The following is a 15,341-nucleotide window of genomic DNA, read 5'->3' on the forward strand; positions in this document are numbered from 1 at the left end:
CCAATGCATGAAAGTGAAAAATGAAAGTGAAGTAATTCAGTCGTGTCCGACTCTTAGTGACCCCATGGACTGCAGCCTACTGGATACAAAAACAAGACCCATAAACATGTTGTCTACAATAGACCCACTTCAGACCTAGGGACACAGGTTGAAACTGAAGGGATGGAAAATTATATTCCATACATATGGAAATCAAAAGAAAGCAAGAATAGTAACTCATATCAGATAAAACAGACTTTAAAATAAAAACTGTTACAAGAGACCAGGAAGGACACAACATAATGATTAAGGGATCAATCCAAGAAGAAGATATAACAATTACAAATATGCACTCAACATAGGAGCACCTCAATACATAAAGCAATGCTAACAGCCATAAAATGGGAAATCTACAACAAACCCATAATACTGGGAAACTTTAACACTCCACTTACACTAATGGATAGATCATCCAAACAGAAAAATGATATGGAAACATAGGCCTTAAGTGACACATTAGACTAAATAGACTTAATTTATAGGGCATTCCATCCACAAACAGCAGAATACACTTTATTCTCAAGTACACACAGAACATTCTCCAGGATAGATCACATCTTGGGCCACAAGTCAAGCCTTAGTAATTTTTTAAAAAATTGAAATTGCATCAAGCATCCTTTCTGACCACAATGCTATGAGATCAGAAATGCATTACAGGGAGGAAAAAAAAAACTGTAAAAAAAAAAAAAAAAACACAAACACATGGAAGCTAAAAATTATGCTGCTAAATAACTGAGAAATCATTTAAGAAATCAAAGAGAAAATTTTAAAAATGCCTAGAAACAAATGACAAAGAAAACATGACAACCTGGGACTTCCCTAGTGGTCCAAGGAAGTATCTCCCTTCCAGTGCTGGGGGTGCAGTTTCAATCCTTGGTTGGAGAACTAAGATCCAGTGTGCTGTAGGGCAACTGCAACTAAGCCTGCATGCCGCAACTAAGACCTGATGCAGCCAAACAAAGAAATAAATATTTTTTAAAAAGACACCCAGGTATACAACAATATTGTAATTAGCCTCCAATTAAAATAAATACATTTATATTTTAAAAAAAAGACAACCCAAAACCTATGGGATGCAACAAAAGCAGTCCTTAAGTGAAATTTCTAGTGATACAGGCCTACCTCAATAAACAAGAAAAATCTCAAACAGTCTAACCTTACACCTAAAGAAACTCAAGAAAGAACAAACAAAACTCAAAGTTAGTAGGAGGAGAGAAGTCATAAAGATCAGAGCAGAAATAAATGAAATAGAAATGAAAAAAAAAAAAACAGTAAAGATCAATAAAACTAAAAGCTGGTTCTTTCAGAAGATAAACAAAACCAATAAAACTTTAGCCAGACTCATCAAGAAAAAAAAAGGTGGGAGAGGACTCAAATCAATAAAGCTAAAATGAAAAAGAAGTTACAGCTGACACTGCAGAAATATAAAAGGTCATAAGAGACTATTACAAGCAACTATATGCTAATAAAATGGACAAAATGGACAAATTCTTAGAAAAGCACAACATTTTAAGACTGAACCAGGAAGAAATAGAAAATATTAACAGATCATTCACAAGTACTGAAATTAAAACTGTGACTAAAAACCTTTAAATAATAAAATGCCCAGAGCCAGATGACTTAACAGGCAAATTCCGTCAAATGTTTACAGAAGAGCTAACAACATCTATTCTTCTCAAACTCCTCCAAAAAAACTACAGAGGGAGGAACACTCCCAAACTCAATCTACGAGGCCACCATCACCTGATACCAAAACCAGACAAAGATGCCACAAAAAATATTACAACCCAACATCACTGATGAATATAGAATGTAAAAATCTTCAACATAATACTAGCAAACCAGTAGCAACAACACATTAAAAGGAGCATATACCATGATCAAGTGGTATTTACTCCAGGATTTATCAATATATGCAAATCAATCAGTGTGATACACCATATCAACAAATTGAAGAATAAGAACCATATGATCATTTCAAAAGATGCAGGAAAACTTTTTGACAAAATTCAATACCCATTTATGATTAAAAAATAAATCCTCCAGAAAGTGGGCCTAGAGGGAACCTACCTCAACATAATAGGTAGGTTGTCCTACCTCATGTAGGAGAAACCCACAGCAAACATTCTCAATGGTGGAAAAGCTGAAAGCATTTCCTCTAAGATTAGGAATAAGACGAGAGTGCCCACTTTCACCACTATTATTCAACATAGTTTTGGAACATCTAGCTATGGCAATCAGAGAAAAAAAAGAAATAAAAGGAATCCAGAGGGGCAAAGAAGCAGTAAAACTGTCACTGTTTTCAGATGACATGATACTATACATAAAAAATCCTAAAAGATGCAACCAGAAAACTACTAGAGCAAATCAATGAATTTAGGTAAAGTTGTAAATTTAGTAAAGATACAAAATTAATACACAGAAATATTTTGCATTCTTAAAGCTAACAACAAAATATCAGAAAGAGAAACTAAGGAAATGATCCCATTTACAACTGCAACAAAAAAATAAAATACCTAGGAGTAACCTACCTAAGGAGGCAAAAGACCTATATGTAGAAAACGATGATACTGATGAAAGAAATAAAAGACAACATAAACAGATCCAGAGATATGCCATGTTTTTGAACTGGAAGAATAAATATTGTGAAAATGGCTATACTAATCAAAGCAATTTACAGATGCAATACAACCCCTATAAAATTACCAATGGTACTTTTCACAAAACCAGCACAAATGATTTTACAATTTGTATGGAAACAAAAAATGACCTAGAATAGCAAAAGCAATCCTTGAGGGAAAAAAATGAAAAAAATGAAGCTGGAGTAATCGAATCAGCCTCTCTGACTTCAGACTATACTACAGGGCTACAGTGATCAAGACAGTATAGTAATGGCACAAAAATAGAAATAAAGATAAATGGAACAGGATATAAGCCCAGATATTAACCCTCACACCTCAACATAATAAAGGCCATATATGGTCATTTAATCTATGACAAAGGAGGCAAGAATATATAATGGAGGAAAGATGGTCTCTTCAATAAGTGTTGCTGGAAAAAAAAATGGATAGCCACATGTAAAAGAATGAAATTAGAATACTCCCTAACACCATATACAAAAATAAATTCAAAATGAATTAAAGATCTAAATGTAAGGCCAGATACTATAAAACTCTTAGAGGAAAACATAGGCAGAATACTGACATATATTGCAGCAAGATCTTTTTTGAGGATTCCCTGGAGAAGGAAATGGCAACCCACTCCAGTACTCTTGCCTGGAGAATCCCATGGATGGAGAATCCTGGTGCAGGCTACAGTCCATGGGGCCGCCAAGAGTCAGACACGACTGAGCAACTTCACTTTCTTTTCTTTCTTTTCTAGGGTAATGAGAATAAAAACAAATATAAACAAATGGGATCTAATTAAACTTAAAAGCTTTTGCACAGCAAAGGAAATCATAAATAAGATGAAAAGACAATCCTCAGAATTGAGAAAATATCTGCAAATGAAGCAAATGACAAAAAATTAATCTCGAAAATATACACAGATCTCATGCAGTTCACTATCAAAAAACAACCCAATCACCTCCAGTCCTGTCTCAGCGACTACTAGCAGATCATGAGCCATCAGCTCCTCTGGGGCTGGCTGTAGGATAAAACTCTCACCATAGGACAGAGTGCATCAAGCACCATGGGACAGTGTTGGTCAGCCAACTCTGAGGATGCCCAGGAATTCAGTGACGTGGAGAGGACCAGTGAGACCCTGATCAAGGACTTCCACCAGTATTTGGTGGAGGGTGGGAAGGAGTTGCCGAACCCCTCCAAGCTAAGGGTCCTGATCACCCAGCAAGCTGCCCCACTTCATGCTGAGCAACTGTGGGCTGGAAGAGAAAATCGCCAACTTGGGCAACTGTAACAACTCTAAACTGGAGTTTGGGAGTTTCTGGGAGCTGTTTGGAGAAGCAGCCAAGAGTGTGAAGCTGGAAAACACTGTCCAGGGGAGTTGAAAACCTTCCCCTGGAATTCTGGGTGGGTTGGGTAGGATGCTGGGGGAAAAGGGACCTTAGACCTTTGTCCTGTGGGTTTGGAAATAAGACTCCTCTTTCCACCTCACCCCCAAAAATAACCCCGTCAGTAAATGAGTGGAAGACCTAAATAAACACATCTCCAAAGAAGACATACAGATGGCTAACAAACACATGAAAATATGCTCAACATCATTAATTTTTCAGTTCAGTTCAGTCGCTCAGTCGTGTCCGACTCTTTGCGACCCCATGAATCACAGCACGCCAGGCCTCCCTGTCTATCACCATCTCCCGGAGTTCACTCAGACTCATGTCCATTGAGTCCGTGATGCCATCCAGCCATCTCATCCTGGGTCGGGCCCCTTCTCCTCCTGCCCCCAGTCCCTCCCAGCATCAGAGTCTTTTCCAGTGAGTCAACTCTTCGCATGAGGTGGCCAAAGTACTGGAGCTTCAGCTTTAGCATCATTCCTTCCAAAGAAATCCCAGGGCTGATCTCCTTCAGAATGGACTGGTTGGATCTCCTTGCAGTCCAAGGGACTCTCAAGAGTCTTCTCCAACACCACAGTTCAAATGCATCAATTCTTCGGCCCTCAGCCTTCTTCACAGTCCAACTCTCACATCCACACATGACCACAGGAAAAACCATAGCCTTGACTAGACGGACCTTAGTTGGCAAAGTAAACTACAATGAGGTAGCACCTCACACTGGTCAGAATGGCCATTATCACAAAATCTACTAACAATAAATGCTGGAGAGGGTGTGGAGAAAAGGTACCCCTCTTATACTATTGGTGGGAATGTAAATTGATACAGCCACTATGGAGAACAGTGTAGAGGTTCCTTAAAAAACTAAAAATAGAACTACCATGTGACCCAACAATCCTACTGCTGGGCATACATCCAGAGAAAATTGTAATTGAAAAAGACACATGCACCCCAATGTTCATTGCAGCACTATTTACAATAGCCAGGACATGGAAACAACCTAGATGCCCATCAATAGAGGAATGGATAAAGAAAATGTGATACATATATACAATGGAATATTACTCAGTTATAAAAAAGGAACAAAATCACATCATTGGTAGAAATATGGATAGAACTAGAGACTGTCATACAGAGTGAAGTAAGTCAGAAAGAAAAACAAATGCCATATATTAAAGTATATATGTGCAGTTTGAAAAAATTGGTGTAGACGATCTTACAAAGCAGAAATATAAACATAGACATACAGAACAAACAAACAGAAACCAAGGGGAAAGGAGGGGTGGGATGAATTGGGAGATTGGGATTGACACATATACACTACCGATACTATGCTAAAAATAGATAACTAATGAGAACCTACTGTATAGCACAGGTAACTCTATTTAGTATTCTGTGGTGACCTAAATGGGATAGAAATTCAAAAGAGAGGATATATGTATATGTACAGCTGATTCACTTTGCTGTACAGTAGAAACTAGCACAATATTGTAAAGCAACTATACTCCAAAAAACCATTTTTTTTAATGAAGATAAAAAAAGGCTGTCTCAGACAAACAACAAGTAAGAGAATTCTGTCCTGCAAGAAATGGTAATTTTCCTTCTGCCTATAGAAAATCTTTGAAATCAGAAGCTTCAGTTCAGTTCAGTTCAGTCGCTGAGTCATGTCTGACTCTTTGCGACCCCATGAATCATAGCACGCCAGGCCTCCCTGTCCATCACCAACTCCCAGAGTTCACTCAGACTCATGTCCATCGAGTCAGAGATGCCATCCAGCCATCTCATCCTCTGTCGTCCCGTTTTCCTCCTGCCCTCAATCCCTCCCAGCATCAAAGTCTTTTCCAGTGAGTCAACTCTTCATATGAGGTGGCCACAGTACTGGAGTTTCAGCTTTAGCATCATTCCTTCCAAAAAAAATCCCAGGATTGATCTCCTTCAGAATGGACTGGTTGGATCTCCTTGCAGTCCAAGGGACTCTCAAGAGTCTTCTCCAACACCACTTACCTCTACACAAGAAGGGAGGAGCATCATGAAAGGAATAAATGAAGCTAAAATAATTTTTTCTCAACTGATCTAATATATATCTTTCTGCTTAAAGTTATAATAGTAACAATGAATTGTGTGGTTACAGCCTATGGACAAAAAAATATCCCAGGGAATGGAAGGGAGGAATTATGAATACATTTTCATAAGGTGTCTGCGCTACACAAGAAATGCAATATTGTTATCTGAAGGCATACTTATATCAGTTAAAAATGAATATTTTAAACTGTAAAGCAACCACTAAAATTTTCTTAAAGACATATAATTGCTACACCAATAGAGGAGATAAAAACTGAATTCTAAAATAAAAAACAAAAAAACTGAATTTTATAAAATGCTCAATTAAAATCAGATGAGGCAGAAAAAGAAATCTCTGGTAATAAGCAAACGTTACAAATGTAGGTAATATTAGCTCACATATATTAATAATTATTTAATGTGAATGGTCTAAATATAACAATTAAAAGACAGTGATTGCCATACTAGATACAAAACAAGACCCAATTATATACTGCCTACAAAAAAAGATACTTTTTAAACAAAAATGATAGGATAAAAACAAAGGGATAAAAAAGATGCACCTTTAATCAAAAGAAAGTAAGTTGGAGTAGCTTTATGAATTTTAAACCAAGCAGATTTCAGAACAAGGAAAAATATCGGGGATAAAAACAGGCACTGCATAATAATAAAGGGATCAATGTTCCAAAAAGATATAACATTCCTAAACATGTGTGCACCTAACAATAAAACATCAAAATATATGAGGCAAAACTCAATAACATTGAAAGGATAATAAAAGAAAACCCTACTATAGTTAGAGACTTCAGCTCCTACCTCCCCCTTCTATAATTGCTAGATTGAGTAGGCAGAAAAATCAGTAAGAATATAGGTGACTTAAACGGTACTGTCAATCAACAATCTAATTGACATCTGTAAAAACCTCTAACAATGGCAAAATACACATTTTTCTCAAGCTTACAAAAACATTCACCATCAAAGACCACATTCTGGGTCATAATACACACCTTAACAAATTTAAAAGAATAAAAGTCATACAAAGTATGTTATCAGACCACAGCGTAAGGTGGAAAAATCCTCAAATATTTGGAAATTGAAACAATAGACTTTTAAATATCACATGGGTCACAGAATGGTCCCTAGAGAAATTTTAAAATATTTTCAAAGTTGTATTTTCATTTTTACCATTTGAGCCACCTGCAAAGCCCCCCATTTTTACCATCTGAGAGGCTTCCCACATGGCTCAGATGGTAAAAATGAACATACTACTTAGCAAGTTTCAAGAGGTAGCAAAAGCAGGGTTTAAAAAAGAAAGTTATACCATTACATGCATACATTAGAAAAGAAACAAGATAAAAACGCAATAAGCTAACCTTTCACCTTAGGAAACTGTAGATATAAGAGCAATTTATGCCTACAGAAAGCAGAATTAAATAATAAAAATGAGAGCAGAAATCAATGAAATTGAAAACTGGAAAATAGATTTTAAAAATCAACAAAACCAAAACCTGTTTCTTAGGGGGAAAAAATGTTTAATTCTTAAACCTCTAGCCAAGTTAACCAAGAAAAAAAAATACACAGGTTACCAATACTAGGAATGAAAGAGGGGTCATCCCTACTGTTCTCCGGACATAAAAGGATAACATAGGAAATTTATGAACAATTCTGTGTCCACAAATTTGATGATTTAGATGAAATGGACCAGTTCTTTGAAACACATAAACTACCAAAACTCACACAACTAGAAATAGATACAAACCTCTTTAGATGAGTCATTAAAGCAAGTGAATGAATAAAATAGTCTTCAAAAAAAAAGAAGTCACCAGGTCCAGATGGTTTACCGATAAATTCTACCAAGCATTTAAGGAAAAAATTATAGCAATATTTCCCAGAGGGAGGGAACACTTCCTAACTCATTCTATGAGGCCATCATTTCCCTAATACCAAGATGACATTATATAAAATGAAAACTATGGACCAGATGACATTCAGTTCAGTTCAGTTGTTCAGTCGTGTCCGACTCTTCACAACCCTACGGACTGCAGCACACCAGACTTCCCTGTCCATCAGCAACTCCCAGAGCTTGCTCGAACTCATGTCCATTGAATCAGTGATGCCATCCAACTATCTCATCCTCTGTTGTCCCCTTTTCTTCCCACCTTCAATCTTTCCCAGCATCAGGGTCTTTTCAAATGAGTCAGTTCTTCACATCAGGTGGCCAAAGTATTGGAGTTTCAGCATCATTCCTTCCAACGAACAGTCAGGACTGATTTCCTTTAGGATGGATTGGTTGGATCTCCTTGCAGTCCAAGGGACTCTGGGATGACCCAGAGGGATGGTATGGGGAGGGAGGTGGGAGGAGGTTCAGGATTGGGAACATGTGTACACTCGTGGCAGATTCATGTTGATGTATGGCAAAATCAATACAATATTGTAAAGTAATTAGCCTCCAATTAAAATAAATAAATTTAAATTTAAAAAATTAAAAATTAAAAAATAAATAAAATGTGCATACTACACCCCCCCAAAAAAAAGAGTCTTTTCCAACACCACAGTTCAAAAGCATCAATTCTTCAGCGCTCAGCTTTTTTTTATAGTCCAACTCTCACATCCATACATGACTACTGGAAAAACCATAGCTTTGACTAGACAGACCTTTGTTGGCAGAGTAATGTCTATGCTTTTTAATATGCTGTCTAGGTTGGTCATAGCTTTTCTTCCAAGGAGCAAGTGTCTTTTAATTTCATGGAAATTAACAAGAAAGCAAAACAAACCAGAATCTCATTAACATATATGCAAAAGTCCTCAACAAAATATTAGCAAATCAAAAAAACTACATACACTACAGCCAAGTGGGATTTATTACAGGTGTGCAAGGTTGGATTCAATATTTTAAGAAAATCAGTCAACCCACCACATGAGCCTGGAGCATCTCGTAGTGTCAGAATACTTACAAATGCTCAAAAAAAAAACCACAAAAAACACCCCACAGTCACAACAATGAACTGAAACAATCTGAACAACAAAATAAAGTAGTACTGGTTTGTCATCCCAATTATAATATAAATATTTATGAATCTACACTGATATAAATAAAGGATTTAATAAAGGGGGGACAGTTCATCTACCAAGGAGAAGAATTACAAAGAGTTTCTGTAGCTACACAGCCCTTAAGGAAGCGGAGCACTCAAGTATGTGTTACTCATAGTGATGTTCATCCAAAGAGGACAATATGCAAAAAGAGGGAAAAGAGACTAACTTTACAATGGAAAAAACTGACAAATACTCCTTTAGCCAGGTGATCAAGGTCAACAAAAACAGTGAGAAACCATGTTCACAGCATGTACTTATGATATAATGTGATGAGAAAGACACTTTACCTCCATGATCTTCCCTCCAAAACGCACTATCCCAGTATCATCATGAAAAAAAACATCACACACACCCAAACTGATGGACATTCTACAAAATACCTCACCAGGAACCCTAACAACTGGCAAGGTCATTAAAAATAAGCGAAGTCTGAAAAATCATGAAAACCTACAGGAGTCTAAGGAGACGTGGTATCTAAATGTAATGTGGTATTCTGGAAGGGATCTTGGAACAGATGATGGACACTAGAAAAAGCTGAGGAAATCTGAATAAAGTATGGAATTTAGTTAATGATCATATATGCATACTAGCTTATTAATGGGCAAATGTACCATCTTAATGTAAGATGCTAATAAGTGAAAGTGGACATGAGGTATATGAAAACTTTCTGTACTATCTTTTCAGTAATTCTGTAAATCTATAACTGCTCAAAAATTATACACTTACCTTAAAAATGATCATTACTGTTTTAAAATTACCATAGCATATCCAAAGATTTTTCAGGGTGAGTCACACAGGCAGAATGATTAATGCTGGTCCCCATTCTAATGTCCACACACACAAATACATCTGTCCAATTGGGTAATTTGTCTATCAGCCCCACCTTGATAGATTCTGCTTCACTGGCTGTCCTTATTTCTAAGAAAATAGGTCAATTCAACTTGCAGACATCCCCAGCCAGGCTTCAAACCCACACTTGAACACACAAGTGCTGCACTTATATTCAACCGATTGACAGATGATTAAGTGATCATTATCTGGTTATGAAAATTTGAACTAGAAAGATAAACAGAAAAACTTGACTATTTTGTTCTACCTCTGAATTGCACTGCTTTGGGCCAACCACTATTACAATACAGGCTTGGTTAGTATATTCCTTTCTTTCTTTTCTTTGCCAATTAATGGTGAGAAGGCAACCAAAGCAAGGAAGAGAGGAGACAAGCTTCAGGAGAAGGAAAATCCAGAAGTAGAATCCAAGCCCCTAATTAATTAACTTGGCTATAGGAGCTTCACTGTCTCTTTCTTATCTTCTGACTTTTAAGTAACAATCCTATTTTTCGTCACAAATTTCCTTCTGTCTCGGCTTCAGGCTTTACAGATGACTGGCACTTTTAAATTGTGAGAACGGTTTACCTTGCCGGCTGAGCAGCCTCTCAAAAATCATTTTATTAGGGGGAAAAAAAATCAGGGCCAGCAGCTCAGTGAGTTCTCTCTTGGCAGCATATCTTTTATTTCTTGAATTTCATTGTGACTTGTTTGACTTGTGCCTCTGCCATCGTCTAGTCTAACATCCTAATAACAGCCTGTAACTTGTAATTTGGATTTTCAAAGCTGTATTTTTCAGTCATGTTCTTTCTGTCCAAACCAAAGACACCATTTCAATGTCAGGCAGCAGGACAATGAGAGAAAACCTGGGCAGGCACATGTGTTTTTTCATGCACAAATGTGCACATGAATTCATACACACACGCATGCACGTTTTCAGGTCGAAGTCTTGCCTAATTCTAGCTCAGATATTTTGCTTTTCTCTTCCTTCTGTTTCTGAGCACCTAACTTCTGGGCTGTAAGGGAAGTTTGGGGTTTGGGTCTTTTTTTATTATTATTATTCAGTATAGAGTTCAAACCATTATATTTTCAAATCAGTTTTGAACAGTCTCCTCCCAAAGACAGGAGTTGGTGATGGACAGGGAGGCCTGGCGTGCTGCGATTCATGGGGTCGCAGAGTCGGACACGACTGAGCAACTGAACTGAACTGAACTACCAAAGACACAGAAATCTTTGTAAATAAAGCATTCTGACATTCAGGAACATTTAATTTAAGTACCCTACATCTTGTATTATTGCTTGAGTATTTATATTTTCAACTTTATTCATCTGTTCTATGGTGCATGCCAATAGTGATTAAGTTAGTAAAACTTACCATGCTCAGAGTATATTCCAAAAAAAGGAAGAGCTTCCCTGGTGGCTCAGAGGGTAAAGCGTCTGCTTGCAATGCGGGAGACCTGGGTTCAATCCCTTGGAGAAGGAAATAGCAACCCACTCCAGTACTCTTGCCTGGAAAATCCCATGGACAGAGAAGCTTGGCAGACTACAGTCCATGGGGTCACAAAGAGTCGGACACGACTGAGCAACTTCAATTTAACCCTTTAACCACCCAGTTGCTGCTTTCCACAAATGTCCCCACCTCTTAAACAGAAATACTGTTTACAAACACCTCCAAAGGGAAGGTAATGTATCTTTCCAGCTGTTGAAATTCTAGAGCTATAAGTGACTAAAAATAATGAGGCCAACATTTCATTTTAAATATAAACAATTTGTGAAAATAATAAATTAACATTACTAGCAAACACATGCCACAGTATAATTATCTTATCCCTTAAGTTTGTGACTCTGCTCAAATTTAGATAATTACAGGGGGCAATAGAATCGACAAGATTCCTACTAAGCATGGAGTTACACTATTTTTAATGTATGAGGATTATGTACCAGGAAAAGACAATTAGCAAATTAAACCAACAACTGTGCTGTTATAAGAATTACATTCCCTAATTTAGCTCTTCTATTAAGTTTTATCTTAATTTCCAACTGTTGCTAGTAATTAGAAAGTACAATTATTTGGCTATCACAAATATGCTTAAATTTATATCCCACAAGTTTTACACAACATAAACTTTATTATATAGGTGAATGTATGTACATATTGTTAGCTTACCTTGATCCAAAAAGAACTTCAAGACATTTATACATGTTCCTATAAAGTAGCAAAATAAAATCCCATTAAAAGTAGAAAATATATGAGCCAAAGGTAACTAATCACAAGAAACTAACAAGAAGCCATTAATAAGATTGGAACACAATGGTGTTCATGCCAGAGGTTCAGTTCAGTTCAGTTCAGTCGCTCAGTCATGTCCGACTCTTTGCGACCCCATGAATCACAGCACGCCAGACAGCATCCCTGTCTATCACCAACTCTCGGAGTTCACTCAGATTCACGTCCATCGAGTCAGTGATGCCATCCAGCCATCTCATCCTCTGTTGTCCCCTTCTCCTCCTGCCCCCAATCCCTCCCAGCATCAGAGTATTTTCCAATGAGTCAACTCTTCGCATGAGGTGGCCAAAGTACTGGAGTTTCAGCTTTAGCATCATTCCTTCCAGAGAAATCCCAGGGCTGATCTCCTTCAGAATGGACTGGTTGGATCTCCTTGCAGTCCAAGGGACTCTCAAGAGTCTTCTCCAACACCACAATTCAAAAGCATCAATTCTTTGGCGCTCAGCCTTCTTCACAGTCCAACTCTCACATCCATACATGACTAATGGAAAAACCATAGCCTTGACTAGACGGCTGTTTTCATCAGTCACATTTTTACAAATAGGTAGAATCATTCATCGGAGAAGGTGATGGCACCCCACTCCAGTACTCTTGCCTGGAAAATCCCATGGACAGAGGAGCCTGGTAGGCTGCAGTCCATGGGGTTGCGAAGAGTCAGACACGACTGACCGACTTCCCTTTCCCTTCCCTTTGACTAGACGGACCTTAGTTGGCAAAGTAATGTCTCTGCTTTTTAATATGCTGTCTAGGTTGGTCATAACTTTTCTTCCAAGGAGTAAGCGTCTTTTAATTTCATGGCTGCAGTCACCATCTGCAGTGATTTTGGAGCCCCCCAAAATAAAATCTGACACTGTTTCCACTGTTTCCCCATCTATTTCCCATGAAGTGATGGGACTGGATGCCATGATCTTCGTTTTCCAAATGTTGAGCTTTAAGCCTACTTTTTCACTCTCCTCTTTCACTTTGACCAGTACTTTTGGCTCTGAGCTTGCCAACTGCCAATAGGAATATGGATACAATTTCAAGTTTCACAGAATGTACAAGGAAAAAAGAAACCATTTGCTCAAAAACCCAACTGCTGCTGAGACCAGAAGACAATACTGTCTCAGAAAGATCAGAGATTAATTCTATTGATAAAAATATTCCTATGGACAGATGCAAACTATTAAATATAGGATGGCTAAACAATGAAGTCCTACTGTAAAGCACAGAGAACTATTAATATATTCAGTACTCTATGATAAACCATAATGGAAAAGAATACATATATATGTGTGTGTGTGTGTGTAACTGAATCACTTTGCTGTACAGCAGAAATTAACACAACATTGTAAATCAACTATACTTTAATAAAATTTTTTAAATATATATCCTTTTGGTAAACACTGAAAAGTTTCACAGAGCTATGATTTTGTTTAAAAAATTGATACTAACTAGGATTCTGTTGATTGCCTATGTAGTTGATTTGGGTACTCAGTTCTCTAGGTTGTCAATTAGTATATTTTAGATTTTCTAGCAGTGGTACCTAGCCAGGGGTGGGGTATGGCTTTGGAACTGAGGGAGGGCAATTGCTAACTAATGATGGGAGGTGGGCACAATTTGTTGAGCAAGGTCTGGGGATTTTAACGTACTACAATACATAGGAAAATCACACACAATATAGAATTCTAATATCCCAAATGACAACTGCAGCCTCACTGAGAATTATGTCCATGTCTTTCAAATAATCCTCCTACAGATATTGCTGCTCTTGGACAAGCTATTAAAAGGCACTGTATGCTACCGAACTCAAAATTATACTCCCTGGCAAATACTCAGAACATTTTTTGAGCTAATTCCTCTGATCATGGCATACAGCCTTACTTAAATAACAATTTTCCTGTGGATGGAAATTTATCCATAAAGATACAATACAAGAGATTCACTTATCTTTCCTCCTACTATACCCACAAGTCAGTGACTGACAATAGCCACCTTGCTGCCATCTGTAGTATGTACATATCAGATATATTACTGCATATGCATACATGGTTCACACATAAGTAACAGTTCTGATTCTTGGATAAACCTGGAACTGATTTTCCATAGATGGCCTTCTACATTAGTCTAACAGCAGGACCTGGTATAATGACTCTGGCCTTATCCTTCAACCCATCCAAAGTTTCATTCATTAAATGTCTCTTCATTTCAAAATCCTCAACATTGGGGGACTCTCATTTCTTCTCTAGTTTATTATTATTACTATTCTGGGCTTTTAAAAAATATTACTACATTATCTAAATATTCCTTTGTTTTCAATCTGCAGTCCATATCACAAGAGGGTAATATTTTGATGAATAAACCAAATCAATAGGCCGATCATTCTAAGAAATTGCTTGCTTTTTTTTTGGTAACTTAATCATCACTCCCTACCCTTCCATCCAAAAAAATATACCATGGCCACTGAGACTCTGGAGAGATCTAACAGTCAAATGCAGGGAATTTCAATCAAAATTTTGGTTTTGAAATTCATCATAGAGGCACTGTGTTGAAATTCAAAATGTTTGATAAACAAGAGATAGGAATTCTGAAATTAAGAAGGCAAACCTTGTGCCAAGGGGGTGGAGGGAAGGACTGGAAGTATGGGATTAGCAAGTGTAAACTATTATATACAGGATGGATAAACAACAAGGTCCCACTGTATATGTACAGCACAAGCAACGATATTCACTCTCCTGTGATAAGCCATAGTTCTACATGTGTAGAACTGAGTCACTGTGCTGTACAGCATAGATTGGTTGGTACAACGCTGTACATTGATTATATTTCAATTAAAAAATAATAAGTCAAAAGGCAAACTCTGAAGAAACAAGACATAAAGTTTATACCTTAGTCAGAGAAGAGAAAAGGCCAGACTACTTCATTCTGCTGCTGCTGCTAAGTCACTTCAGTCGTATCTGACTCTGTGCGACCCCATAGACGGCAGCCCACCAGGCTCCCCCGTCCCTGGGATTCTCCAGGCAAGAACACTGGAGTGGGTTGCCATTTCCT

At 37.5% G+C, this 15,341-nt stretch overlaps 1 pseudogene; it reads left to right on the forward strand.

Annotated features, from left to right (window-relative positions):
- Window positions 1-3,700: 3,700 nt before the first annotated feature.
- On the forward strand, window positions 3,701-4,045 carry LOC120882632 (annotated as a pseudogene).
- The last annotated feature ends 11,296 nt before the right edge of the window (window positions 4,046-15,341 follow it).

This window comes from Oryx dammah, unplaced genomic scaffold (assembly GCF_014754425.2).
Source record: "Oryx dammah isolate SB20612 unplaced genomic scaffold, SCBI_Odam_1.1 HiC_scaffold_23, whole genome shotgun sequence".
Taxonomy (NCBI): domain Eukaryota; kingdom Metazoa; phylum Chordata; class Mammalia; order Artiodactyla; family Bovidae; genus Oryx; species Oryx dammah.